At 41.9% G+C, this 26460-nt stretch overlaps 1 protein-coding gene and 1 non-coding gene across 2 annotated transcripts in view; one reads left to right on the top strand and one right to left on the bottom strand.

Moving 5' to 3' along the window:
• LOC145412203 (dnaJ homolog subfamily C member 17) overlaps positions 1 to 26460 on the top strand; it is a 312151-nt gene that overhangs the window by 30582 nt on the left and 255109 nt on the right. The gene's annotated exons all lie outside the window — the stretch shown is intronic.
• Positions 21534 to 21652, bottom strand: LOC145412298 (5S ribosomal RNA). Its single transcript, XR_013899558.1, has one exon. It is a non-coding gene; the product is annotated as a 5S ribosomal RNA (ribosomal RNA).

The following is a 26460-nucleotide window of genomic DNA, read 5'->3' as shown; positions in this document are numbered from 1 at the left end:
GCCAGTGGAGAAGGATATTGAGAATGGGGATTCCCCCACTCTCCTCCCCTGTTCTCTCTCATCCCTCCCAGCTGGATGGGAAAACGTAGCTCACAGCTTGGGAAACTGGGCTAGAAACATGATGGACAACCATCCTGCACTTATTTCTCCTATAAGGAGTACTTTTTATTGCTTTTCCTTGATTTATATGTCCTTTTGGATTGTTTTATGCAATAAAATTTTTTTCCGTTTTTGATCCGGGATTGAGTGGGTATAAACTTGCAAAAATGCCTGGTATGGTACAGGTTAAAGATCATATATTACATTTTGTCTGAGATAGTTTGTAAAGTGTCTGATGCAGAAGTGAGAGAAGCAAGAGTTAATGTGTAGATGAAAACGATTGAACCCCTAATAGTAGGATCTCATTTTCAGTTCCAGGTATTGGAGAAAGCATGTGACAGAGTGGATAGACAAGGAATGTGGAAAATATTAAGAATACATGGAGTAAATGGGAAGCTGTTGAATGCCGTGAAGAGTATGTATGAGGGTGCTAAGGCTGCAGTGCGCGTGGATAGTGAACTGAGTGAATTTTTCAGTCTGAATGTTTCATTGAAACAGGGATGGGTCATGTCTCCATGGTTGTTCAGTCTGAATGTTTCACTGAAACTGGGATGTGTCATGTCTCCATGGTTGTTCAGTCTGTATATGGATAGATTATAAAAAGAGGTTCAAGTTAGAGCAGTGGGTGTTAGAGTTGTCCTAATGGGAGAGGGAGGCATTGGAAACCTTGTATGTTGTTGTTTGCAAATGATACTTTATTGTTAAGTGAAGACAAAGGGGAACTACAAGGCTTGGTGAATGAGTTTGGGAGAGTGTGTAAGAAACAAAATCTAAAGATGAGTGTAGGGAAGAGTGAAGTTATGGTCTTCAAGAGAACAGAGGTCACTGAATGTACAGTGAGGTTGGAGGATGAGAAAACGCAAAATGTGAGTGCATTTAAATGCTTGGGTAATGTGATGAATAAGAATGGAAGTTCGGAGGATGAAGTGCTTGAAAGGGTACAGCAAGGAAGAAAGGTTGTTGGTTCCTTGAAAACAGTGATAAGAAATACGGAAGTGGGCATGGAAGTATAAAAAGTCACTGGATGATAGTACTGTGATACCAACCCTACTGTGTGAGAGTGAAGCTTGGACCTTGCTGGATGGACACAGGTCAGGAGTGAGAGCAGTGGAAATGAGTTATTTGAGAGGAGTTTGTGGAGTTAAATGGAGAGGCAGACTGGCAAATGAAAAGGTGAAGGATTCTTGTGTTGTAGATGTGGATGTGATAGGAAGCCACATTGAGGTGGTTTGGTCATGTGGAGAGGATGGAGAATGAGAGACTGACGAGGAGAGTGTATATGAGTGAGGGGAGAGGGAGGGGGCAGCCAAGGATGAGATGGTGGAATGGAGTGGAGAGGTATATGAGAGAGGGGGCTGTGAATGGGGGGGAGGGCAATGAAATGGTCAGGGACGGGGCAACATGCAGCAATCTGTTTGTGGCCACCCCTTGTGGAATTAAGGTGTTTGGCAATAGCTGGATAGTAAGACATTTTGACTATATGGATTTCAGTACAGTAATGACCTAGTATACAATGGTTTGGCATGCAATCAGTTGATAGATTGCTAAAAAAAAAAAAAAAAAAAAAAATGATATCCAGTTTCAGGTTAACAATCACAAAATACACTTATGTGATAATTGTGATGGCTGCTTATGGCAGTCCTGTGTGCATGCAGTGCTGCCTATGTCAGCTGCATCAGACATTTAACCCATGATGGCTTTCCAATGTTCACATGAGCAGAACACCCATCTGAGGTCAGTGTGCATGCAGCCTCCTTCGTGCCACACCTTTGAAACTTCTTTTCGTTCAACCACTGGTCATATGTCATGCAGCTGTGGTCATCTCCCTTGTGTTCCCTCTTGTTTCATAACAGTCTGGCACGTGCAAGGCCATTGAAACACCATCACTGATGCTAGATAAGTGCAGTTGTGCAGTGAATAGTGCAGTGTGTGATATTAGCCCTCTCATACACAAGGGCTCGGTAAAAAATCCAACCACTCGCACTTTTACGACACAGGTTGCATCCAAGTGAAATCCAACCATATAGGTTGTTGCAGTAATTTTTTCCCATGATTTTTGGTTGCATCATTCAACTTTCTCCCCAGCCCTTATTTATAAGTGCTTTGTTATGAAATTGCTGCATGTTATAAATGAATAAATGAGCTTCCTAATGGACGAAAAAAAAAAAGAGAAGGGAAAGTACCATATTTTATCGTGTTCTTATTTTTTCATCATGGACATAGTACGGATAGCTACAGTAATTTTTTTTTTTTAATGCAAGAAAGAAGGAACCAAAGGCTAGAGCCCACAAACAGCTTCCTCCAAGAAAAAACAAAAACAATACAAAATAGAGCCAAAATCAAGATCCGTTCATTTTGAGATGCCTGGACACACTGCGTTTGAAAAACTGGAGATCATAGGAAGTAAGAAATACGGACAGAGGGAGACAGTTCCAGAGTTGACCTGTTGCATAAATGAAGGACTGGGAGTAACGGTTAACTCTTGCATTAGAGAATTGGACAAAAAAGGGATGAGAGCTTGTTGCTAGACAGGTGCATAAGTCGTAGAGGTGGAGGGATGCAAGCAGACAGTTCAGAGGAGCAGTGACCATGGAAGTAACGATAGAAAAGAGATAAAGATGCAACAGTGTGGCGAAGAGACAGAGGTTGAAGGGAGCCAGTAAGAGGAGGAGAGTTGATAAGACAAAAAGCCTTTGACTCCACCCTATTGAGAAGAGCTGTATTGGGGAGCCTCCCCACACGAGAATTGTACTCTAAAAAGGGGCGGATAAAACCCGTGTATAAAATCAACAACTGTGCAGGGGTAAAGAAGGTACGGAGCCGGCTTAGCACACCTAATCTCTTGGAAGCAGATTTTACAAGAGATGCAATATGATCTTTCAAGGACAAGTCCTGAGTGAATGAAACCCCAAGCATGTTCAAGGATGATGCAAGATTAAGCTGAATATTATTATAAATCAGTGGGTAATCCTGTGGAAGACTGTGTTGGGTTGATAGGTGAAAAAACTAAGTTTTTGATGCATTAAAAACAACAAGATTATTTTTACCCCAGTCAGAGATATGAGCCAAGTCAGACATCAGGTGTGCCATAGCCTTATCCCTTGTTTGTTGACGTAACTGCTGAGATGGACGTTGCGGGAACCGAATGGAAAGGTGAAGGGTGGAATCATCAGCGTGCGAGTGGATAGGGGATAGGGTTAGAAGGTCATTGATGAATAAAAGGAAGAGAGTTGGGAATATGACAGAGCCCTAAGGAACACCACTGTTGTGAAAAATGTTGAATAGTTCTGGTAAACAAATCGAGGCCCTCTTTCTGGGCACCAAAATGTGAGAAATGTTTAATGTATCCAAGTCGGTATCCCTGCTGGGACACCGCTAAGCAAGAATTTTCTCGATACACAACTCGTAGGTCGTTACTCTTCCCTAAAGTTGTCTAAGTAAATCAAACAAGTCTCATAGAGTTAGGTGAAACGTAAATTAAATTTAACTCACCTACAATACTATCTTCTATCTTATCTCTTCGCTAATCCCCCCTTGAATTGGCCAATTCGTAAAGGTTACTTAGCTATATGAAGAGGGAGTGATCGTTAACCGATGACGATGAGGCTGCCTGGTATCGTTGCTTGAGCAAGCAAGCGTCCTTATGGTGTGTACTGTATGTACAACCTTGCTAACTCCACGAGAGCTAGGAGCAGAGTCTTAACTCCACAAGGTCTGGGAGCAGATTGAGTGAATGCGGCAAACCCCAACCCTTCATCAAATTGTGGGTTGCCAACTCTTATTTAATTACAGTACTAAATACAGTTAAATTACATCATGATATGTACAGGGCAAATCTAACAAATTAATCTTAGTTCCACTTAAACTAAAGTTAGACCAATTATTCCCTTTAACTATGTAAATATCTTAATTCCACATCTGCCTTAACAGGGGAATCTTTCCCTGCTTGCCACGTCACCTATCGCGCAGACGCAGCTTAGGTCAGTGGAAAATACCACATAATTACATGTATTTACAATGCATAGTTGTCCACGGGGGTTAAATGCAGTAGCATTTAATTTATCAATAACAAGAATTATTAAAGAGAACATCGTTTCTGGGTTATTAAAACCGCTTGAATAATTAACAACAGTCTCTACGTCCTCTGCCTTTAACCAGGGATAACTGTGATAAATTTAGAGACCGCAACTGCTCTGGGGGAAAATATTTCCCACAGTTTTGGGGCCGGCGGAAAATGATACGTTGTATCATGTAATATGACCCTTAGCCAAGAGTTCCCTCCATAGTTCTCGAGAACCCTGTGCTGCGGCCCTACTAGGTCACGCCTCTTGACCCGTTCGATCTTCACCATTCTCTGGATCCGGAGTGGCTGCTAACTCAAGGGGTACCAGTTTATCAATAGTTTTTATACTGGTATGTCCCCTGCATTTTATTTTTACGAGTCTCAGCACCCCTTCAGAATCTGGGTGTGTGGAGATCACTTTAGCTAATGGCCACTGGGATCTTGGCTGTTCAGTCTTCACTATGACCACATCTCCTATGTTAATAACTGATTTGTTGCTGGCAGCTTGAGCTCCATAAAACCTCTCGCGTAGGCTCAAAAGATACTCTTCGCTCCAATGTCAATTCCAAGTATCCAGCACCCTTTTCAGACGTTGATATCCCTCCCGAAGGTGTTGTCCTAAATCATTAGTTTCTATGTTAGGATCATCAACTTCTTCCTGGATATCCACACAAGGCATCGGATGGAGCTTCCTGCCATATAACATGTGAGCCGGTGTTAAGGCCTCTAGCGAGTCGCTAGTGTCATCTTGATAAGTCAGAGGTCTATTATTAATCCTGGCTTCAATTTCAGTTATTACTGTTCTTAAATCTTCTCTCGTGATCTTAGTTCTATGTAATGTTTTCCTCAGACAGTTCTTGACAATACCAATCATTCTTTCGGTAAATCCATTTTGCCATGGAGCTCTTGGAGCTGTGAACTGCCAAATACAATTTCGGATTCCCAGCGCCGACTTAACCTTTGGGTCTTTCATTATGTTCAACAGTAAGGGTGATGCTCCAACGAAATTAGTTCCGTTGTCGCTTATTAACTTACCAGGACAAGACCTTCTAGCGGCAAATCTGCGAAAGACATTGAGGAATGTCTCTGAGCTTAGGTCTTCCGCTAATTCTAGATGGACTGCCCTTGTGTAGGCACAAGTAAATAAACAAATGTAAACTTTATGGGGAGTTTCCTCACCCGTAACAGTTATAGCCCCTGTGTAGTCCGCTCCTGTTATATGGAAGGGGCGACTTATGTTCACCCTATCCTTCGGTAGGGCTGGTGGTCCTGGGTAGATATAAGGTCGCTGCTCATACCTCCTACAAATGATGCAGTTTTTGAGATATTTTTTAATAACCTGTCTACCCTTAGGAATCCAGTACCTTTCCCGAATTTGGGCTAAGGTCTGCGGTACACCTCCATGGAGAGTGGAATCATGGGCTTCCTTTATAATAAGTTGTACAAAGCACCCACTCTTAGGTAATAAAATGGGATGTTTGGTTTGGATGGGCAAGTCAGCCTTTACCAATCGGCCTCAACATCTTATCAGACCCTTTCCGTCTAAGAACAAGCCTAAATTCTTCGTCAGCTTATTCCCTTTTCCAGTGTCTTGGCCTAAAAGTTTATATAATTCCCCGTAAGAATTTCTTTGTACTCTTTTCAGCCAGTATTCTAGGGGATCTAATTTCTGAAACCCCACCTTCTTATTCAAAAATTCAACAACCAATTTAGTAGTATTTAGAAGTTGTCTTATCGATGAAAATCGGCTGATGTCAGTTACTTCTGGCTCAGGTACTATAGGATCCAAGTTCACTACACTAATCTCAGCAATAGTGTACTGTTTCTGTTCAGGCCAATCCTTAGTGAGTAACCATTTAGGACCTTTAAACCACAAGTTATCTTTGATCAGTCTCCTTACGGTCGAACCTCTCGAGAGCAGATCAGCTGGATTTTGTTTGGAGGACACATGCATGAAATTAAATTTGGAAGACAGCTCTTTAATAGTCTTCACTCTATTACGGACGAAAGGAATTTTACTGTCTTCCTTCCCTATCCAGTAAAGACAAATCTCACTGTCAGTCCATATGTAAATATCCTCAAACTGAGTATCAAGAGTTGTGGTTATATACCTGGCCAATTTAGTTCCTACTTCTATGGAAGCCAATGCCATTTGAGGTAGGTTTCTTTCTTTAATTGGCGCAACTCTGGCTTTGGACATTATAATCTTACTATCCTCTCCTGTTGCGCAATAAGCTACAGCTCCATAGGCCTTTTGAGAAGCATCACAAAATATGTGTAAGTACGACTTCTCATTACTGTTTATTTTCCTGGGAATACATATGCTTGATGTAGTTTCAAACTCCTTTCTAATCTGTTCCCTTTGTTCCACATATGTCTCACCTAATTCAGTGTCCCAGTCTAATTTTTCTCGCCAAGCCTCCTGTACTAAACATTTGCCCCTAATAACTATAGGACTAACAAATCCTAATGGGTCAAATAGCTTGGAAATCTGACTTAACAAGGACCTCTTGGTGAGAGTGACATCAGAGAACTTCATTGGTTTCAAACTTATTACATCAGCTGTTGTATCCCAGTTAAGACCTAACACATTTTGAGTTTTGGGAATGTCAGAATCTGGATAGTCCTCTTGTATTTTATTCCTCAAAAGCGGTGAATTTGTATTCCAGCTCTGTAACGGCAAATTTGCCTTCCCACATTCGGAAGTGGCTACTTCATAAGCCTTCAAAGCTTCCGACTCTGTATCAGCAACACCTTGCAAATTATCCATATAAAAAGCCTGCCCTATTTCTGGACATTTGGCATTTTCAAAATGATGCTTTAAAGTGTTGCAAATTAGGAAAGGACTAGCACAAGAGCCAAAGAGCACCGATCGGAAACAGTAAGTTTTCAATGGACTATCCTCATTTTGAGGATCATGAGGCCAGAGGAAGTTTGTAAATTTCCTATCCTCATCTCTCAGTCCTATTCTGAGAAAAGCCTTACTAATGTCTGCTGTGTAAGCGTAAGGTTTCTCTCTAAATCTTAGTAACACATTCCCTAACTTCTCTGTTAGTGTAGGTCCAGAGTATAGGCAATCGTTCAAGCTAGCTGATCCCTTGGACGCTTTACTACTACAGTTGAATACTATCCTTATGGGAGTAGTTACTGAATCCTTGCTTACAGCATGATGTGGTAAGTAGTGTCCTTCTTTGTGGTTAACAGGGTATTCTACCTCTTCTATAAATTTATTCTTCAATTGATCCCTTATAATATTATCATATAGGATCAGATGTTCTGGTTTATCTCTCAACTTTCTTAGAAGAGAATTTAACTGAGCTTTAGCTGCTTGGTAATTTGTTGGTAACTCTGAGTGGTTTAGTTTCCATGGTAATCCTACCCAATACTGTCCATCCTTAAATTCCACAGACTGATTATACAGATCCAAAGTTATTTTATCTTCAGGGGTTGGTTCTTCAGAGTGTATACCTACACTGTCTAGGTCCCACAGTTTGTGTACAGGTTCAATGTTTTCATCCAATAAGTCATTTATCTGAGTAGGTTCTAATTCTGCACCTATTCTAGCTACCATCAATGACTATGTGGGGGTAACAAAGACTGAGTCTACTAGTTTGGCCTCTCCTTTAACTTGTTTTGGAAAAGGCAACTGACCCATAATAAGGTTACCTCCTGGACTCTTCCTTTTGAAAGTCCTATGTAGGAATCTTCCACAATAATCAGAACCAATTATCATTTTTATGGGACCCACAGTATCTGATTCCACATTCCGTTTAGCCAACTTTATCCCTGAGCTTTGCAGATAATCAGAGGTTTCCTTCAATCCCTTTATGTATATACTTGTCTCCATAGGATCAAGCACAGCTGCTGTTATACGGCATTTATATCTGCCTAATTGTATTACAGGTCTAACTAAATCAAAAGACTTAGCCTTCCTAGTTGTCAAGAATCCTGTAATGGCTAGATTTACCTTGCCGATAACTGGTAACTTTAATTTCTCCACAATGTCTGCAGAAATGAAAGTTTTCTGAGCACCCGTATCAAACAGGGTACATACCAATTGGTTTCTATTCTCAAACAATACTTTCACATCTGCTATTGGTACTGCAGCTGGCATTACTAATGGAGCATTCCCTTTTGCAATTGTCATATTGATGCTTGCAGGTTTAGGAACCTCAATTTTCATCCTAGGGCATAAAGCACTATGATGATGATCTTTTTTGCATTTAAAGCAAAGATTTAATTTAGTCTTACAGTCCTCGGCAGTATGTTCGGAGTTCATACAGATTATACAACACCCCAGTTCCTGAAGCTTCCCTACTCTAGAAGCATAATCAGGGTAGTGTTGACAAAATACACTGGAATGTTGCTCACCACAAAAGACACAAACTTTCCTGTCTTTTACCATGGAAGGTTTTATTTCCTTAATATCCTCAGCATGTCTATTCCTTATCTTTAATACTTTATCCTCGGCCTTTGTGGAGCTAAGGAAAGTACCTATCTCTTCTTTAGGCACATACTTAGTCTTCTCTGACTTAACTTTCCCAATCAGTTGGTTAATGGGTTTTTTCTTTACTTCAGTCTTCCGTTTGACCTCAGTAGTGTTTTAATGTTCCTTGCAAATGTTTACAGAGTTGCATCAAGCCTTCCTCAATCTCTTCACAGGAGAAATTATCCTTCTGGTACCTACCATACAAAGCATCCTTGGTTTTCGGTGGTAGTTTTAAGGACACAATTCTTGAAAGCACCCAATCTGATGTTTTAATATCTTCGTAAGTACCTAAGGCCCTTAATTTACAACTTATTGCAATTCTAAATTTTTGCAAGGAATCAAAATCGTGCCTAGGCATGGGTAATTCTATTAGAGCCTTTACTAAACGATTTATAACTTGTTCCCTGTCTTCGTAATTTTGTCTAAGGATGGTCAAAGCCACTTCATAGTTATTTTCTTCTACTGGTAATTCTTTTATCAGTTGATATGGTGTTCCCTTGACCTGTCCTAACAAATACGTAAGTTTGGTGACTTTAGGGAGATCTGTTCTATCGTGTACCAAATATTTGAACTGATCCCAGAAGGATTTCCAGTTCTGCTCTCCATCAAATTCCGGAAGCGTTATTTGTGGTAACACAGCTCTACTCTGCTGTGCCACGACTTGTGTTTCCGCGGCAGTGTCAGCTAATTCTGACTTTAGTGTCCTTACTACAGTTAAGTATTCTTCTAATTTGTCTTCAAACTTCGTAGTTTCTGACTCTAAGAGTTCCTTATTCTCAGCCTTTACTATAGCCGCTTCTAAAGTTAAGTAACTCTCTTCGTACTTACTCCATCGATCTTTCAGAATATTTAGGAGACTATTTATTCTCTCCTTGGACAGAGGTATTTGGTCCAACGACTGGTTACAATCATTTATGGCTCTAGTTACCCATCCTGCCTTACTACTAGAAGATCTTTGCAATAAAGAAACAGACATGTTGACAGAGTTCTAATTTAATAATTTAATTATGAATTCCAACCACAATTTTACCTCAACTTAGTAATGATTTGATTATTTTAAATTTTGAAGAGGGTAGGGATTAAGTCCTCATTGTGCAAATTATCCCCTCTCCCAATTTCATGATATACATTACAGCTCAGCTAATTATTTAGTTTAATTTTGAAGAGTGTAGGGGTTAGGTCTATAATTTCAACCTATTCCCCAGGGTTATTAAACCTCTAGGGTTTTATTTCATCCCCACACTCAATTGCCAAAACACCCATATTCCCCAAGCTCAGAATTAATTACCTCAATACTCCATAGGCCCACCCATAGCTTGTACAGCATAGAACTCTCCTTTCTTATGTTCTACATAATTTATAAGTTTCTGCAGAACCGCTTCCCTACCATGATGGTTCCAGTGTATACCATCAGATTTCAACATTGCTTGGAAGGGCTTGGCATTAAAATGTATGAAATCCCTTCCCTTCCTGGCCCGTTGCAACTTCCGGTTTACAGCTCTGCTAACTGATTTATACGTCCATAACAAACTGGAGAGCCATGTGGCAGGTTCCTTGGCTCGAGGAGGGTTATGGCTACTGAGGATTTACAAGAGCCCTCTATGGCTGCTACCACTGCTAAAATATTCTCCACAACTTCATTGACCTCCACGTCCTCATGGATATCATTTCCTCCAAGGAAAAGGACCATACGGTCATGCTCCCAGTCTAGTACGGCATTCAGCCTTTCATCTTCAGAGAAAAAGCTCGCCTTTCCTCCCGGAGCCCTATAGACACGTACGTCGACGTCTTCCACTTCAACCGAACGTGGTAGTAAACTGTGCCCCACAAAAGCAACTTTAAACACATTCAGCGCCTCGGCACACATCGGTTATCCTCACTCGGGGCACCAAAAATTGTGGAAAATGTTGAATAGTTCTGGTAAACAAATCGGGGCCCTCTTTCTGGGCACCAAAATGTGAGAAATGTTTAATGTATCCAAGTCGGTATCCCTGCCGGGACACCGCTAAGCAAGAATTTTCTCGATACACAACTCGTAGGTCGTTACTCTTCCCTAAAGTTGTCTAAGTAAATCAAACAAGTCTCATAGAGTTAGGTGAAATGTAAATTAAATTTAACTCACCTACAATACTATCTTCTATCTTATCTCTTCGCTAATCCCCCCTTGAATTGGCCAATTCGTAAAGGTTACTTAGCTATATGAAGAGGGAGTGATCGTTAACCGATGACGATGAGGCTGCCTGGTATCGTTGCTTGAGCAAGCAAGCGTCCTTATGGTGTGTATGTACAACCTTGCTAACTCCACGAGAGCTAGGAGCAGAGTCTTAACTCCACAAGGTCTGGGAGCAGATTGAGTGAATGCGGCAAACCCCAACCCTTCATCAAATTGTGGGTTGCAACTCTTATTTAATTACAGTACTAAATACAGTTAAATTACATCATGATATGTACAGGGCAAATCTAACAAATTAATCTTAGTTCCACTTAAACTAAAGTTAGACCAATTATTCCCTTTAACTATGTAAATATCTTAATTCCACATCTGCCTTAACAGGGGAATCTTTCCCTGCTTGCCACGTCACCTATCGCGCAGACGCAGCTTAGGTCAGTGGAAAATACCACATAATTACATGTATTTACAATGCATAGTTGTCCACGGGGGTTAAATGCAGTAGCATTTAATTTATCAATAACAAGAATTTTTAAAGAGAACATCGTTTCTGGGTTATTAAAATCGCTTGAATAATTAACAACAGTCTCTACGTCCTCTGCCTTTAACCAGGGATAACTATGATAAATTTAGAGAGCGCAACTGCTCTGGGGGAAAATATTTCCCACAACTGTTGATAGATCTAGGAGAAGAACGATGGCTGTCTACAACAGTGGCTATAGAACGACCAGAAAGGAAGCAGGTGAAGGAACAGATAGAAGGATAGAAACCGTAAGAGGGTAGTTTGGAAATTAAAGATTTATGCCAGACTCGATTGAAAGCCTTCGAGATGTCAAATGCAATGGCAGAGCTTTGGCAAAGTCCCGAAAGGAGGATGACCAGGAGTCTGAAAGGTAGGTGAGACGATCGCCAGTGGAGTGCCCCTGACGGAACCCATACTGACGATCAGAAAGAAGGTTATGAGAGGAAAGATGCTTTAAAATTTTTCTGTTCAGAATTGACTCGAAAACTTTTGAGACACAGGATGTTAAAGCAATTGGACGATAGTTAGAGGGTTGGGAATGGTCACCCTTCTTTGGGACTGGTGAATTGAGAGCAAACTTCCAGCAAGAAGGAAATGTACAAGTTGACAGATGAAGACGAAAGAGTTTACCTAGGCAGGGTGTAAGCACAGAAGCACAGTTCTTGAGAACAACAGGAGGAACTCCATCAGGCCCATATTCCTTGTTAGTATTGAGGCCAGTGATGGCAGAAAATACATCAGCTGAAGACATTTTAATGTCAGCCATGAGGAAGTCAGAGGGGGGAAGTGATGAAGGAAGAACACCATAATCGTCTAAGGTGGAATTGGAGGAGAAAATCTGAGAGAAGAGATCTGCTTTATCAGTAGAAGAAATAGCTACAGAGCCATCACAATAGAAAGAGAAGGAAAGGATGATGAGGTAAAGTTGTTAGAAAGGTTTTTGGCAAGGTGCCAGAAGGAGCGGGAAGAATTCGAGTTGGAGAGTTGAGAGCATTTAGTACGGATGAAATTATTTTTAGCAGAGCAAAGAACAGCCTTAGAACGATTCCGGGCAGAAACACAAACAAGATGTGATTCAGGGGTGGGTTGGCTCCGGTACCTTTTTATAGGCCCTGTCCTTGTTGTGGACAGCATTAGAACAAGCATGATTAAATCAAGGCTTTCTTGCATTAGTCAGAGGATATGAGAAGGGAATGTATGCTTCCATGCCCGAGAAAATAACCTCCGTAATGCACAAGGCACACTCTGATAGCTCCTGGCCACGGAAGCAATAATCATTCCATGGAAAATCAAAGAAGTACTGCCTGAGGGCCTCCCAATCTTCAGCTCCAAAGTGCCACAGACATCGTTTCTTTGGAGGGTCTGCAGGCTGTACCGGAGTGATAGGACAGGTTAAGGTTGTGATCGGAGGAGCCCAACGGAGACGAAAGATAACAGTGTAAGCAGAAGGATTAGTTGTAAGGAAGAGGTCAGGTATGTTGGAGCTCTCTCCATGGCAGTCAGAGATACAGGTAGGGTGCTGTACATGGAATGTAAGGGGTGCAAATGATGAGGTGAAAGAAAGAGAGACTGTACAGGTGCTTGAGGATGCAAAAGTGGATGCATGTGGATTAACTGAAACTAAATGGGGAGGTGAGAGTGTGAGAGAATGGGAGTATGGATAGGGTATATGTGCAGGAGTAGGTGAGAATGAGAGGGCAAAAGTAGGGGTGTGTATTGTTGTGAGTAACAGATGGAAGGAGAAAATAAGAGAGTATCGATCAGCTGGCCCAAGGATTGTGTGGGTAAGATTGAAAGTTGGACTACAAATGTGGGCGATTGTGTGTGTGTGTGTGTGTGTGTGTGTGTGTGTGTGTGTGTGTGTGTGTGTGTGTGTGTGCGCGCCAACGCAAGATCGTGCAAGCAGAGTGAGAGAAGAGTTCAGGACAAATGTGGGAGCCTGCTTGGAAGAGTTTGAAAGGAATGAGAGTGTTTATGACTGGAGATGTGAATGGAAAAGTAGGGAATGTGAAGGTGGATGGAGTAGTTGGTGAGTAGGGTGTGCTTGCAGAGATGCATGAGAATGGCAGTGCTTTAGCGGAAATTTGTGCAGGGAGGGGGTTGGTGATAGCCAATACCCTCTTCAGGCACAAAATGATCCATAGGTTTACATGGCGAGTGTTGAGAAGGATGGACGAACTGAATGAACGGAAGGCATTGATTGATTATGTGTGTGTGGATGACAGGATGAGAAGGTGTGTAATGGATGCAAGAGTATATAGAGGTTGGGGGAATGGGCTTTCTGACTACCACTTGGCAATGGTCAGAATCAAGGTCCAAATGAAATGGAGAAATTGAAGAAGGGAAGGACAGAAGGAAGTAGTTCATACAAGGAGGGTGGAAAGGTTACAAGAAGATGGGAAAAAGGCTGCATAAAAGAGGGAAATGGAGGAGCATTTGGGTAAATATGATTTGGAGCAGATGGGGGACATGGAAGGTGTGTGCAAGATATTTACAGAAGAAATCTGTGCACATTGTGAGGTGGTGTGTGGGGTGGAGAGAGGACGAAAGGAGGTGCAGGGAGCAGCATGGTGGAATGAATAGGTGAGAGAGGCTGTGGCACAAAAGAAGAAAGCATATAGCGAGTGGATGAGAAACGGGCGTGGAAGAAGTTGAGAGACGGAAGAGAGAATCATATGTAGAGAGGATGAGAGAGGTGAAAAGATTAGTAAGAGAGAGTAAGATGAGAGTGGATGAGGAATTTGAAAGGAAATTAAGTGTAAAGTAGACCGAATGTAAGAAAATTTTCTGGAAAAATGTAAAAGAGAATTAGACAGGGTGCAAAAGAAGTTAGTTGGGGAGTGAAAGATAAAAATGGTAGATTAGTAGTGGGGAAGGGAGAAAAGTTGAGCAGATGGAGAGAATACTTTAAGGAATTGTTTAACATAGAAGATCAAAGTAGTGCGAGTGTAAGTGGCTGGGGAATGACTGGGAGAAGGAGGGAGGTGAGAAGAGAGAAAGAAATCAGTAGGATGGAAGTTGTGGAAGCAGTAAAGAAAGTTAAAATGGGGAAAGCCCCAGGAATTGGAGTGTGTGGTGAAATGCTGAAGCATGGGGGAGAGATAGAAGTAGAATGGATGTGGAAGATGTGGAGATTGGCCTTGGAGGAAGATAGAGTCCAGGATGATTGGAAGTCAGGTATAATTATTCCCTTGTACAGAGGAAAAGAGGAAAAAGAAATATGTGGTAATCATAGGGACATTTGTTTTCTTAGTGTAATGGGAAAAGTATATGGTAGGATACTTATTGACAGAGTTAGGGAAATAACAGAGGAATTAGTTGGAGAAGAACAGGGAGGTTTAGGAAGGGAAGAGGTTGTGTAGATCAGATATTCATTCTTAGATCTTTAGTAGAAAGTTTCTAGAGAAGGGAAGAAGTTGTATGCCGCCTTCGTGGATTTGGAGAAAGCATATGGCAGGGTGGATTGACAAGGATTGTGGAAAGAATTAAGAATATATGGAGTAGATAGGAAGTGTTGAATACCTTGAAGAGTATGTATGAGGATGCTAAGGCTGCAGTGCGTGTGGATAGTGAACTGAGTGAATTTTTTTATTTGAAGGTTGGATTGAAACAGGGTAGGGTTTTTTTTTTTCAAGAATACTCCCCCAGTATCCCTGCTTGTCGTAAAAGGCGGCTAAAAGGGTTGGCAGAGGGTTAGTGCCCCTTCCCGGAAAATAACTAACTAAAAAGACAAACAATAAGCCTCGGACAAAGACTGACCAAAAGATGATGACCAAGGACTGGATAAAGGACTTGGTAATCGGAATGTGGAATGTAAGGGGAGCGAATGATGAGGTGAAAGAGAGAGAGATTGTCCAGGTGCTTGAGGGTGCGAAAGTTGATGTAAGCAGAATAACTGAAACGAAATGGAGAAGTGAGAGTGTGAGACAATGGGAGTATGAATGGGGTATATGTGCAGGAGTAGGTGAGAATGAGAGGGCAAAAGAAGGAGTATGTATAGTTGTGAGTAAAAGATGGAAGAAGAGCATAAGAGAGTATAGATCAGTTGGGTCAAGGATTGTGTGGGTAAGATTGAAAGTTGGAATACAAATGTGGGCGATTGTGTGTGTGTATGCGCCAACACAAGATCGTGCAAGCAGAGTGAGAGAAGAGTTCTGGACAAATGTGGAAGTGTGCATGGAAAAGTTTGGAAGGAATGAGAGAGTGTTTTTGATCGGTGAAATGAATGGTAAAGTAGGCAATGTGAAGGTGGATGGAATAGTTAGTGAGTGGGGTGTGCCTGCTGCGATAGATGAGAATGGCAGTGCATTAGTGGACATTTGTGCTGGGAGGGGGTTGGTGATAGCCAATACCCACTTCAGGCACATAATGATCCACAGGTATACATGGCGAGTGATGAGAAGGGTGGGTGATGAACTGAATGAAAGGAAGGCAGTGATTGATTATGCGTGTGTGGATAAAAGAATGCGAAGATGTGTAATGGATGCAAGAGCTTATAGAGGCTGGGGGAGTGGACTTTCTGACCACTACTTGGTGGTGGCCAGAATCAAGATCCAAGTAAGATGGAGAAATAGAAGAGGGAAGGATGGGAGGAAGGAGTAGTTGCAAGGAGAGTGGAAAGGTTACAAGAGGATGAGAAAAGGTAGAATATGAGAGAAGAGGAGGATCGATTGAGTAAACATGAATTGGAGCAGATGGGGGACGTGGAAGGTGTGTGAAGGATATTCACAGAAGAAATATTTGCAGCATGTGATGTGGTGTGTGGGGTGAAGAGAAGACGAAGGAGGGTGCAAGGATCAGTGTGGTGGAATGTAGAGGTGAGACAGGCTGTGGCACAAGAGAAGAAAGCATACAATGAATAGATGAGAAATAGGGGCGTGGAAGAAGTTGAGAGGCGGAAGAGAGAGTTATATGTAGAAAGGAAGAGAGAGGTGAAAAGATAAGTAAGAGAGAGTAAGAAGAGAGTGGATGAGAAATTTGGAAGGAATTTGAGTGTAGAGTGGAGGGACTGTAAGAAAATGTTCTGGAAAGAGGTGAAGAGAGTGAGACAGGGTGGCAGTGAAGTCAACAGGGGAGTGAAAGATAAAAATGATAGATTACTAGTGGAGAAGAGAGAAAAAGTAAGCAGATGGAGAGAACACTTTAAGGAATTGTTGAACATAGAGGATGGAAGTAATGTGAGTATAAGTGGCTGGGGAATGGCTGGGAGAAGGAGGGAGGTGAGAAGACAGGAAGAAATCAGTAGGACAGAAGTTGTGGAAGCAATGAAGAAAGTTAAATTGGGAACAGCCCCAGGAGTTGATGGAGTGTGTGGTGAAATGCTGAAGCATGGGGGAGAGATAGTAGTAGAATGGATGTGGAAGATGTGCAGATTGGCCTGGGAGGAAGGTAGAGTCCCGGAGGATTGGAAGTCAGGTATGATTATTCCTTTGTACAAAGGAAAAGGGGAAAAAGAAGTGTGTGGTAATCATAGGGGCATTTGTCTTCTTAGTGTAATGGGAAAAGTGTATGGTAGGATACTTATTGACAGAGTTAGGGAAATAACAGAGGAATTAATATGAGAAGAACAGGGAGGCCTTAAGAAGGGAAGAGGTTGTGTAGATCAGATATTCATTCCTAGATCTTTAGTGGAAATGTTTTTAGAGAAGGGAAATATGTTGTATGCGGCTTTCATGGATTTGGAGAAAGCATATGACAGGGTGGATAAAGAAGGATTGTGGAAAGTATTAAGCATATCTGGAGTAGCTGGGAAGTTGTTGAATGCTGTGAAGAGTATGTATGATGGTGCTAAGGCTGCAGTGCATGTGGATGGTGAACTGAGTAAATTTTTCTCTTTGAAGGTTGGGTTGAAACAGGGATGTGTCATGTCTCCATGGTTGTTCAATCTGTACAATGATGGGGTAATAAAAGAGGTACAAGGTGGGGCAGTGGATGGTGGAGTGGCCCTGATGAGAGAGGGTAGTGTTTGGAAACTCCCTGTACTGTTGTTCGCAGATGATACTGTGTTGTTGAGTGAAGATGAAGGGGAGCTGCAAGGCTTGGTGGATGAGTTTGGAAGATTGTGTAAGAAACGAAATCTAAAAGTGAATGTAGGCAAGAGTAAAGCTATGGTCTTTGAGAGAGGTGAAGTCAGTGAATGTACAGTGAGGTTGGTTGACGAGGAAATGGAAAATGTGAGTACATTTAAATACAGTACTTGGGTAGTGTGACGAGTAAGGATGGAAGTTTGGAGGGTGAAGTGCTTGAAAGGGTACAACAAGGTAGAAAGGTTGCTGGTTCCTTGAAAGCAGTGATAAGAAGCAGGGAAGTGAGCATGGAAGTGAAAAAGTTACTACATGACAGTATTGTGATACCAACTATAATGTATGGAAGTGAAGCTTGGACGTTGTTGGAAGGACACAAGTAAAGAGTGAGAGCAGTGGAAATGAGTTATTTAAGAGGAGCCTGTGGAGTCACATGGAGAGACAGGCTGACGAATGAGGATATAAAGGAGCGTTGTGGTGTGGATGTGGATGTGATAGGAAGTGTTAGGAGGAACACACTGAGATGGTTTGGCCATTTGGAGAGGATGGAGGGTGAGAGATTGATGAGGAGAGTTTATGTGAGTGAGGAGGAGGGTGGAAGAGGAAGGCGGAGGCCGAGGATGAGATGAATGGATGGAGTGGAGAGGTATATGAGAGAGGGGGGTGTGAGTTGGGAGCAGGGCAGTAAAATGGCGGGGGACAGGGCAATGTGGAGGCGATTTGTTTGTGGCCACGCTGTACAGGATTGAGGTGTCTGGCAATAGATAGATAGATATTTTCCTTTTTTTTTTTTTTTTTTTTTTTTTTAAACAAAATATGGTAATACCTTTTCCTTTGTTTTTTTTTTTCTTTTTTTCATTCATTATGAAGGGCATTTATTCATTTATATCATGTAGCAATTTCATAACAACATAGTTATAAATAAGGGCAGGGGAGAGAGTTGAATGTAAACATTTTCATATGTTGTGTACATCTCTGAGTGAGGGGTATGTGGTGCATAATGTCTGCGCCAGCCTGTGGGGGTCATGTAGAACAGTGGAAGCTCGATTATCCAGGCTCGGATTATCCAGCTTTCGGTATATCTGGGCCGTGACCCAATGGTTCAGTGGTACAGTAATTCATAGAATTATCCGTACGATAGCTCCGGTTTAAACAGGAAGCATCCAGTTTCTAGGGAGAGAGGCATGGATAAACCAGAGAAAGTCTTGCTCACCCTGCCCCCACCCACACCTCCTGCTCACAACTCGATCACAAGGGTGAAATGATGGAGTTTGGTGAGGCAACTGATACTCCTGACGTAGCCTAACCTTGCTTAACTACTTAATAATTTAACCTAATTTAACCTAACCTGGGCTCCAGTTGGGAAATTGGGAAACTAAATCCACTTTTGTGTATGATGAGTTTCTTCCATTATGCCCGTAGCAATTGTAGGTACGGCTTAAAGAACGTGATAAAAGAGAAAATCTTTCAGCAAGAGAAGGTAATTTACTACCCTCAAAATAGAAAAACACAGAAAACAAACTGGAGGAATATGAAGTGAATTGGTGAGGTCTTTAGGCTGTATGCTTAGACGAAAAGTAATGGGTTTCCTAGTTTTAGGGAACGAAAGGAAACAAGAATGTCTGCTAATCAGAAAAAAAAAAAAAACTCATCTCATGTGTTCTCGTAAGTTAGCATTCAGTTCTGCATTCTTCGTTAGGTATCGCGCCTCCCAACACATTTTGGACCGACAGAGCATTGTTATTTCTTCCTCTTACATTTACTGTTCACTCTTTTCTTCGTTCTTAAGTGTATTGTATGTGTGAAAGAGAGTATTAATACAAACAATAATGCATTCCATTAACCCCATCATAGCTGTCAGCCTCGAACAATGCTTTACTGTACCGGTGTCAGGGATGTTGGGTTAGGGAGAGCTATAAAAAACTGTGAACAATTATGGGAAGGGAACGAAGGGCACTGGTATGTTTTCACGACCCTCCTCTACCATCTCAAACAGTCAGGCGGACTGCCACTTCATCTCAAATGTTTTCGCCGATATGTTTAAATGCTATTGTAACATGCACCCTAATTATGAGTAAGTTTCTTCCATTATGCCGGAAACAAACGTAGGTAAGGTTTAAGGAACGTTATGATAATAAGAAAACAAACTAGAAAAATACAAAAACAAATTAGAGAATATGAACTGAATTGGTAAGGTTATTAGGCTGTATGCTTGGACGAAAATTTACGAGTTTCACAATTATAGGGGATGAAATGGAACAATTATGTTTACTAATAAGAAAAAATACTTTCATCTCAAGTGTTCTCGTAAGGTGGCATTCAGTTCCACAGTCTTTGTTCGATGTTGCTTCCCAACACATTTCGGACCGACAGAGCATACAGTTATTTCTGCTTCTTACAGTTAAGTGTACATTTATTGCACATTCTTTTGTTCGTTCATGTATGTGTGAAAGAGAGAGTATTGATACAAACAATAATGTATTCCATTAACCCCTTATGGCTGCTAGCCTTGAACAATGCTTTACTGTACCGGTGTCAGTAACGTTAAGTTAGGGAGAGCCATAAAAACTGCGAACAATTATGGGAAGGGAACCAAGGTCACTGGTATGTTTACACGACCCTACTCTACCATCCCAAACAGCTCGGCGGTCCTTTCATCCCAGATGTTTTCGCCGATATGTTTAAATGCTAAAGTAACATGCACCCTAACTTTATGTTTAAATTCTAATGTAACATGCCCCCTAATTTTCTTTCACGAATCATAACAAATCACAAGATGGGTTTAGGGAGGAGGGGAAAAAGCCAGGTGTACCAGACGAGTCTTTTCACATCTGTAAGAAAAAGAAACTGACTTTATAACTTTGAAAAAATGGTTTCAAGGTCTGCCACGGGAGCACACAAATTTCTGAACTCACGAACATTGAGTATTTGAAGGGGGTAAACATATGCTTTGCTGTAAGCAGTAAAAGCACCTTACCAAATCAGTTCATCCTGATAGTCTGTTATATTTTTGTGATTATTTCTGGGTTGGTAAATAAACATTTCTCGTTAAATCTTTCCCCTCTGTTTTTATCTGTTAAGGTGTGACGACTCTTTGATTCGTTAACGTAATGGCAGAAGACACTGTTCTAATCTAAGTGTTTAAACCTGGCCTAACCTAGCTTAACTGCACCTATTAATGTAACCTAACCTAATCTTCAGTTGGGAAGTTGGGAAACGAAGTCCACGTTTGAGTACGATGAGTTTCGTCCATTGTGCTGGAAACAATCGTAGGTACAGCTTTAGAACGTGACGATACTAACAGGGAGGAAATCTTTCAGTAAGAAAACGTGATTTACCGAACTGAATATAGTCTGAAAAATACTGAAACAAGCTGGAGGAATATACATTGAACTGGAAAGGTCTTTCTGGTACTTAAAGTGTACATTTACCGGTAAATAAATCAGTCTAACAGTACAGTACTTGTGTTTCCGCCGGATTAATCGTGCTTTCGGACTAATCAGGCACCCCTTAACACCATATAGCCCGGATAATCGGGCTATCTCTGTACTCGGAAGCGGTTCGACTCAGATTACGTCGAAAGAGTTCGAGAGAGGTAAGTACAGTGGTAACTTTTTGTGTGTGAAATCCTGAAACTTGTTACTTGAAAATCATGTCGATAAGGATGCCACCCCTAGTGGAAAGTGTGGTGCTACCAATGGTGCAAAGGGCTAGCCTAACAGAGCAAGGTGTGGCCTTTCCCTTGATGTGAAATTGGACATTGCTAAGTACCATAAGGAGGGACAGGGAGAAAGCAAGATCACTGAGGCCTTTAAGCTGCCCCTCGGCTTCACCACTTCACTCTCCCCATTGCTCATCATCCTCTCCTGGCGACCTGAAATGATTGTCCACCCCTCCAGCTGTCCCCAAGCCACTGGAGGGACTCTTGGTCACACCTCAGTTCAGCCTGGGACATACTTCAACTAGGTGGCTGAAATGTTTTTGAGATTTTCAGTTATGTGGCCCTTGACCCCCAACATATCCCCTATTGAACCTCTGTTAAATTGACATTCATTCATTCATTGCCAGACGCCATGTATCCCAAACGGGGTGGCCAACGGCGTAGAGTTAATTGTTTTACAGGGAGGGGCACTAATCCTCCACCAACCCCACTTGACACGTAGGGATGCCAACAGCATCTAGTGTTCCCAGGCGGTCACCCATCCAAGTACCAACCAGACCCAGCGTTGCTTAACTTCGCTGATCGGACGGGAAGCGGTGTACTCAACGTGGTATGGCCGTTGGCAAATTGACATTGATTTATGTTAAATCAGTATGTGATAGGTTTTCATTTGATGTAACCCAATCGCATACTAGGTCGTGACTGTATAGCAGTGTTCACAGCCATTCCCAAAACAGACATATTATGTGTAAATTCATTTGAATTGAAAGCTAATGGTAAGATGTTGTGTAATGACAGTTAAAAAAAAAGAAGCATGGAAGAGTCACAAAATCTGGCTAGCAAAGAATTTAAATGGGACAGACACACTCCTACCCCAACTGATTCAATACAAGGGCCAGCTTTTTGGGTAGAGTAGGATTGGGTCAAGGAGGCAAGAGCTAAACCAAAAAATGGGAAGGCTGAAAGCCCATCTGGAATTGTCAAAGTGTTGAAGGCCTCTGGTGAACTGGGCACAGAACTCACATAGCAATATACTGGACTGGAGGTGCAGCCACATCATGAGTGGCTATAAGAGTAAGGGGGATGCCTTAGGCTAAGGAAACTATTGAGGTCTGATGCTGTTGTTATTGATGTTGCATAACCTTAGTCTTTCTGGACAAGCAGACACACTGACCACAGTTAACCCCTCCATGGCAGTCGGCGTTGAATGACGTTTAGCCAATAAATGGCCACAGGCGTCGTTTGAGCACGGCCTATAACAAACTGCAAGAATTTTGGGGAAGTGAATGAACGTTTTGAACGACTTCAGATTGACCTACACTACACTGCCATACACCCCATCAAGCAGTTCTGAGCCTGCGGTTGTGATGAGTGGATTTTCAATTTTTTCACTCCTGGCTGTGCCTAAACAAGCACAACTGCACCCATTATCTTGACCCAGTTAGAAAATATCACCTTTGCCCTCTCTTGCAAAACACACACAACCACCTGTTTACGGTTATGAATTAATACAGGCACAAACAAAAAAGACATGATAAGTGAAAAATACATTTTTGTCTTGGTATCTTTACCTATTTGCTCAGTTATGTTGTAATGGTTTGAATCATTCGATGCAGTGCAACGTATAAAAACTGTGAAAACTTTCAGGAAGTGAACGAACATCTGAGGGAGACTGACCTTCCCTTCATGACTCACATATCATCTGTCAGTTCACCACCTGCTGCCGTGATGAGTGGATGTATGATTTTTTTGCTCATGGCCATGCCTAAAAACACATAGTTACACGCATTATCTCGATCCAGACAGAAAATATAATCTTCTTCCTCCCTTGCAAAACACACAGAACCACCCAGTTTATGAGACAGCAACATATATTGTGAAAATAATGAGGTAAAATGATAGAGAAAGGTGAACGTGTTATTATGGATAAAATACGTTTTCCCCCGTCTGTAAACGTATTTATTTCTGCTTTGTCTCTGCATTCATAATAATTAGACTTATTCTTAGTTCTGAAACTTCATAATGATTCTATTTCTAGCCATGCACGTGGTGTGAGAGATGGAAGTTGCGACTCAACTTCCGTATTGCTAATCGGATCTGACTCTCCACTTTCATTTCCCGTGGGAGAGACTAGCCTCGGAGGATAGGCAATGTTGTCATTTAGGACTGAAAATTCAACCCTTTCACTCTCTTTTCCAAGCGTGGGCATGATAACATTGAAAATAACTCGGAACTACCATAAACATACCGATATATCAACAAGGTGAACTAATATTCAAAAAAAATTTTCCAGCCATATCGAACATATTATGTACTGAAATCATTCAATATCATCATATCTCATATATGCGCAACATTTTGGCATCATTCACATTGTTTTGGGGGGTAAAAAAAAAATAACAACACCTGCAAAGTTGCACTATGGCAGTGTCCCTGGGGGATGGATATCGGTTGCCGATATTTCTGCAACTTTCGCGCTCAATTGCAGTCTACAGAATGGGTCTAGGAAGCTGGGATTTGCACTGTTAGGTGTATCTGAACTTTCTCTTCAATGTGGCAAGAAAAAAAATCAATTTTCGAAACTTCAGAAAATGGCCCCCGCATCGGCCTGGGGTGCACAGAAACTTCCAGACCCATGGCCATGGAGGGGTTAAGTAACTGTCCCTTCGGGGTCATTCCATAGTTTCCCTGCACCATTTATTCTGTGTCTAAGTGTGGCACGTGCTCCATTGTGTGTGTTATGTTGTGCAGGCCTATTCTGCAGGCAGGGTATGTGCTAGGCCCGGGAGAAACACCTTGGGGCCCTCATTCTAAGAAATGTATGGGCCCCTGACCTGTCAGTCATACTGAAAGGCTCCACCCCACCCCACTCCCCCATAAAGATAAAAATAAATAAATAAATGTTAACACTGATGACATATTCAGTATTTTATTCAGTGAAAAGATAATTAGTTTTATTACATTTAGGATATATTACACTAAAGAATATTTACTTGACAACAGTAAGCTCCTGACTTTCTCCGAAGCCCCTCCCGGGCTCTGGGCATGTGTTATCTGCAACTCCACCCAATCTGAGTCTGATCTGGCAACTAAGGAAGGCTGGATGTTGTTTTGATCTGAGCCTAAGCTGAGCTAGGTGATCATGATCAACTCTTACAAACACCTCTGATGAGTAGATGTCAGAAGAAGGAGCATGTAGTAGAAGTAGTAGTAGTTGTAGTAGTTGTTCCCCAGGCAGTCTGGCCAAACAGCCCCGAGTCCCTAAGGAAGGCCAAGGCCGAGACTAGGCTTTCACACAGAGCTCTCAAGGAGTGTATGTTATGTTGTTGGCATAGGTGATTGTGTGCAGTGCAGTCTTCCATAATGTGCTTAATAGTATGGGGTGCTGTGTTACATTTTGGACAGGTATCAGTGATAGAGTCATCCAGCCTCTTTTGGTAACTTAAGAGGGCTGGATGATGCCCACATCTCAGCCTGGCCAGGTGGACCCTTTCCTCGCGAGGGAGACAGGATTCAGAAGAGTGGATATCAGGAGGCCGTGCATGCAGCTGTGTGTTGTCTTTAAGTGACTGAATGGAGCAACGAGTGATTTGAGTATGGATATGCTTCTGGAAGCTGGTCTGAGGCGGGCAAGGGGGGAGAGATGACAGTATTTGTGTATGCTATCATGTGCTGGATGTTGTTTTGATGTTCCTTGGTGTGTGTGGATGTGCTGCCATGTAGTGTAGTGGATGAGCTTGTAACAGAGTATAGTATTATGATTGAGATGTATTGCCTTTTACATGAAATGAATATGCATGGTATGTATTTCTTCATTGCTGGTTTTGGAATGTCTGGGGTTGAGTTGCTGTTGAAGAGGGCATGATAATGTTTGTATGGCATCTTTTATGTTCCTTCTGTTCTTGTATTGTGTGGCTTTGTCATAAAATGACAGGGTGTTGTGTTAGCATAGGCTGCTGCATAGAATTGTGTGCATCTCATATCAAGATAATCCCTAACAGGGAAGACTAGTTCTAAATAGAGCTGTGAGAATGGTTTTGGTGCAGCCTGTGATGTTGTGTAGAGCATTGTCCTGTTTAGTCTGCAAGCAAGGTGTTGTATTGAATGTTAGATGGGATGGAGGCCCATGTGGGGTGCCATAGGACATCACTGATCTGATATGCTGTTTGTAGAGTAGGAGAGTATTTCTTTTTCTTGTCCAGTGCCTGTCCCTTTAAGTTCCCTAAGTGTGTTGAGTCTGGGGGTGCACCACCTCTTGATGTCTTGTATGTGTTCCTTGAAGATGACTCCAGTGTCACAGGACACTTCAAGGATCTTAGTAGAGGGTGTGTGTGGCACAGGTACATTGTCAAGGGTGTACCTGTACCTATATTTTCTGCTGATAATGAGTGTGGTGGTGGATTTGATGAGGGCTGTGGGGTCGCTACTCAAAACACCCAACTCTGACTCTGAGTCCGACCCCGTAATTTCTTGTGTGTCCAATTCCGACTCTGACCCCTTAGACTTTCTCTACAATAAATTTGCCATGATGGGCCCTCACTGACTTGCACATGCTTGAAATTCCCACTTCACAGCTTACAGAAACTGACAAACATTTCCATGTCACTTTTTACTATAGCCATACCATTCCTAGGAATTTTGTATTCAAGAAACTCACCTCTAGATTCTCGTATCAAAAAATTATCCAGACACGTTCACTCAGTGGGAAAATTGAAGATCGTGGTGTCTGTTTACTTTCTGTTCTTGTCATTCTGTCGACAGATGGCATCACCTATGTTTATGATCAACATAACGAAGACCAGGAGAACAACAAACAAGTTCTAAAGTATGGAAAATGAGAGAAAAGAAAAAAAAAGAGTTGCAGCAGCAGCAAGAAATAAAACCGAAGGATCTGTCATTCGAAAGGCAATGCTCCAAATTACATCTACATCGTGTTAAAAATTTCTTTACTGGTGGTCGGAGGAGGGACTTTCTAACTGACTCCCACTCCAACTCCAGCATCACCATAATTGCATCTGACTCTGGCTCCAACTCCTTAGCCCTGGATTTGACTGGTGTTTGCTCTCAACTCCTGTCTGAAGACTGTAGAGGTACAATAGTCATGTTGTTGTGAACAGGCTATGTCTCTGATGTATTGTGTAGATGTTGGTGTAAGAAGTGTACGTTGTGCTGGTCTCGTGGAGTTTGATGCCCACAGGTGCATGTAGTGTGAGGTTGGTTTGTAAGGTGTTTTAGGAAGCAAAGTCTACATGAGGTGTGGCATGGGTAAGAAGTAGGCATTCAGTTATCTTGTATGGCATGCTAAGTAGTGTTATGGGCTGTTTGAAGAAGGGTATGTTGGGTCCCTGTGTAGCTTTTGTATAGTGATGATTATTCCATGTTTCCACATGCTGGGAATGATACAGTGTGCAAAATGGTACAGTAGTTGTTGA

This window comes from Coenobita brevimanus, chromosome 92 (genome assembly GCF_032717465.1).
Source record: "Coenobita brevimanus isolate Jiangsu-jjx chromosome 92, ASM3271746v2, whole genome shotgun sequence".
NCBI classification, from domain to species: domain Eukaryota; kingdom Metazoa; phylum Arthropoda; class Malacostraca; order Decapoda; family Coenobitidae; genus Coenobita; species Coenobita brevimanus.
This window is presented reverse-complemented; position numbering and strand designations above follow the sequence as displayed.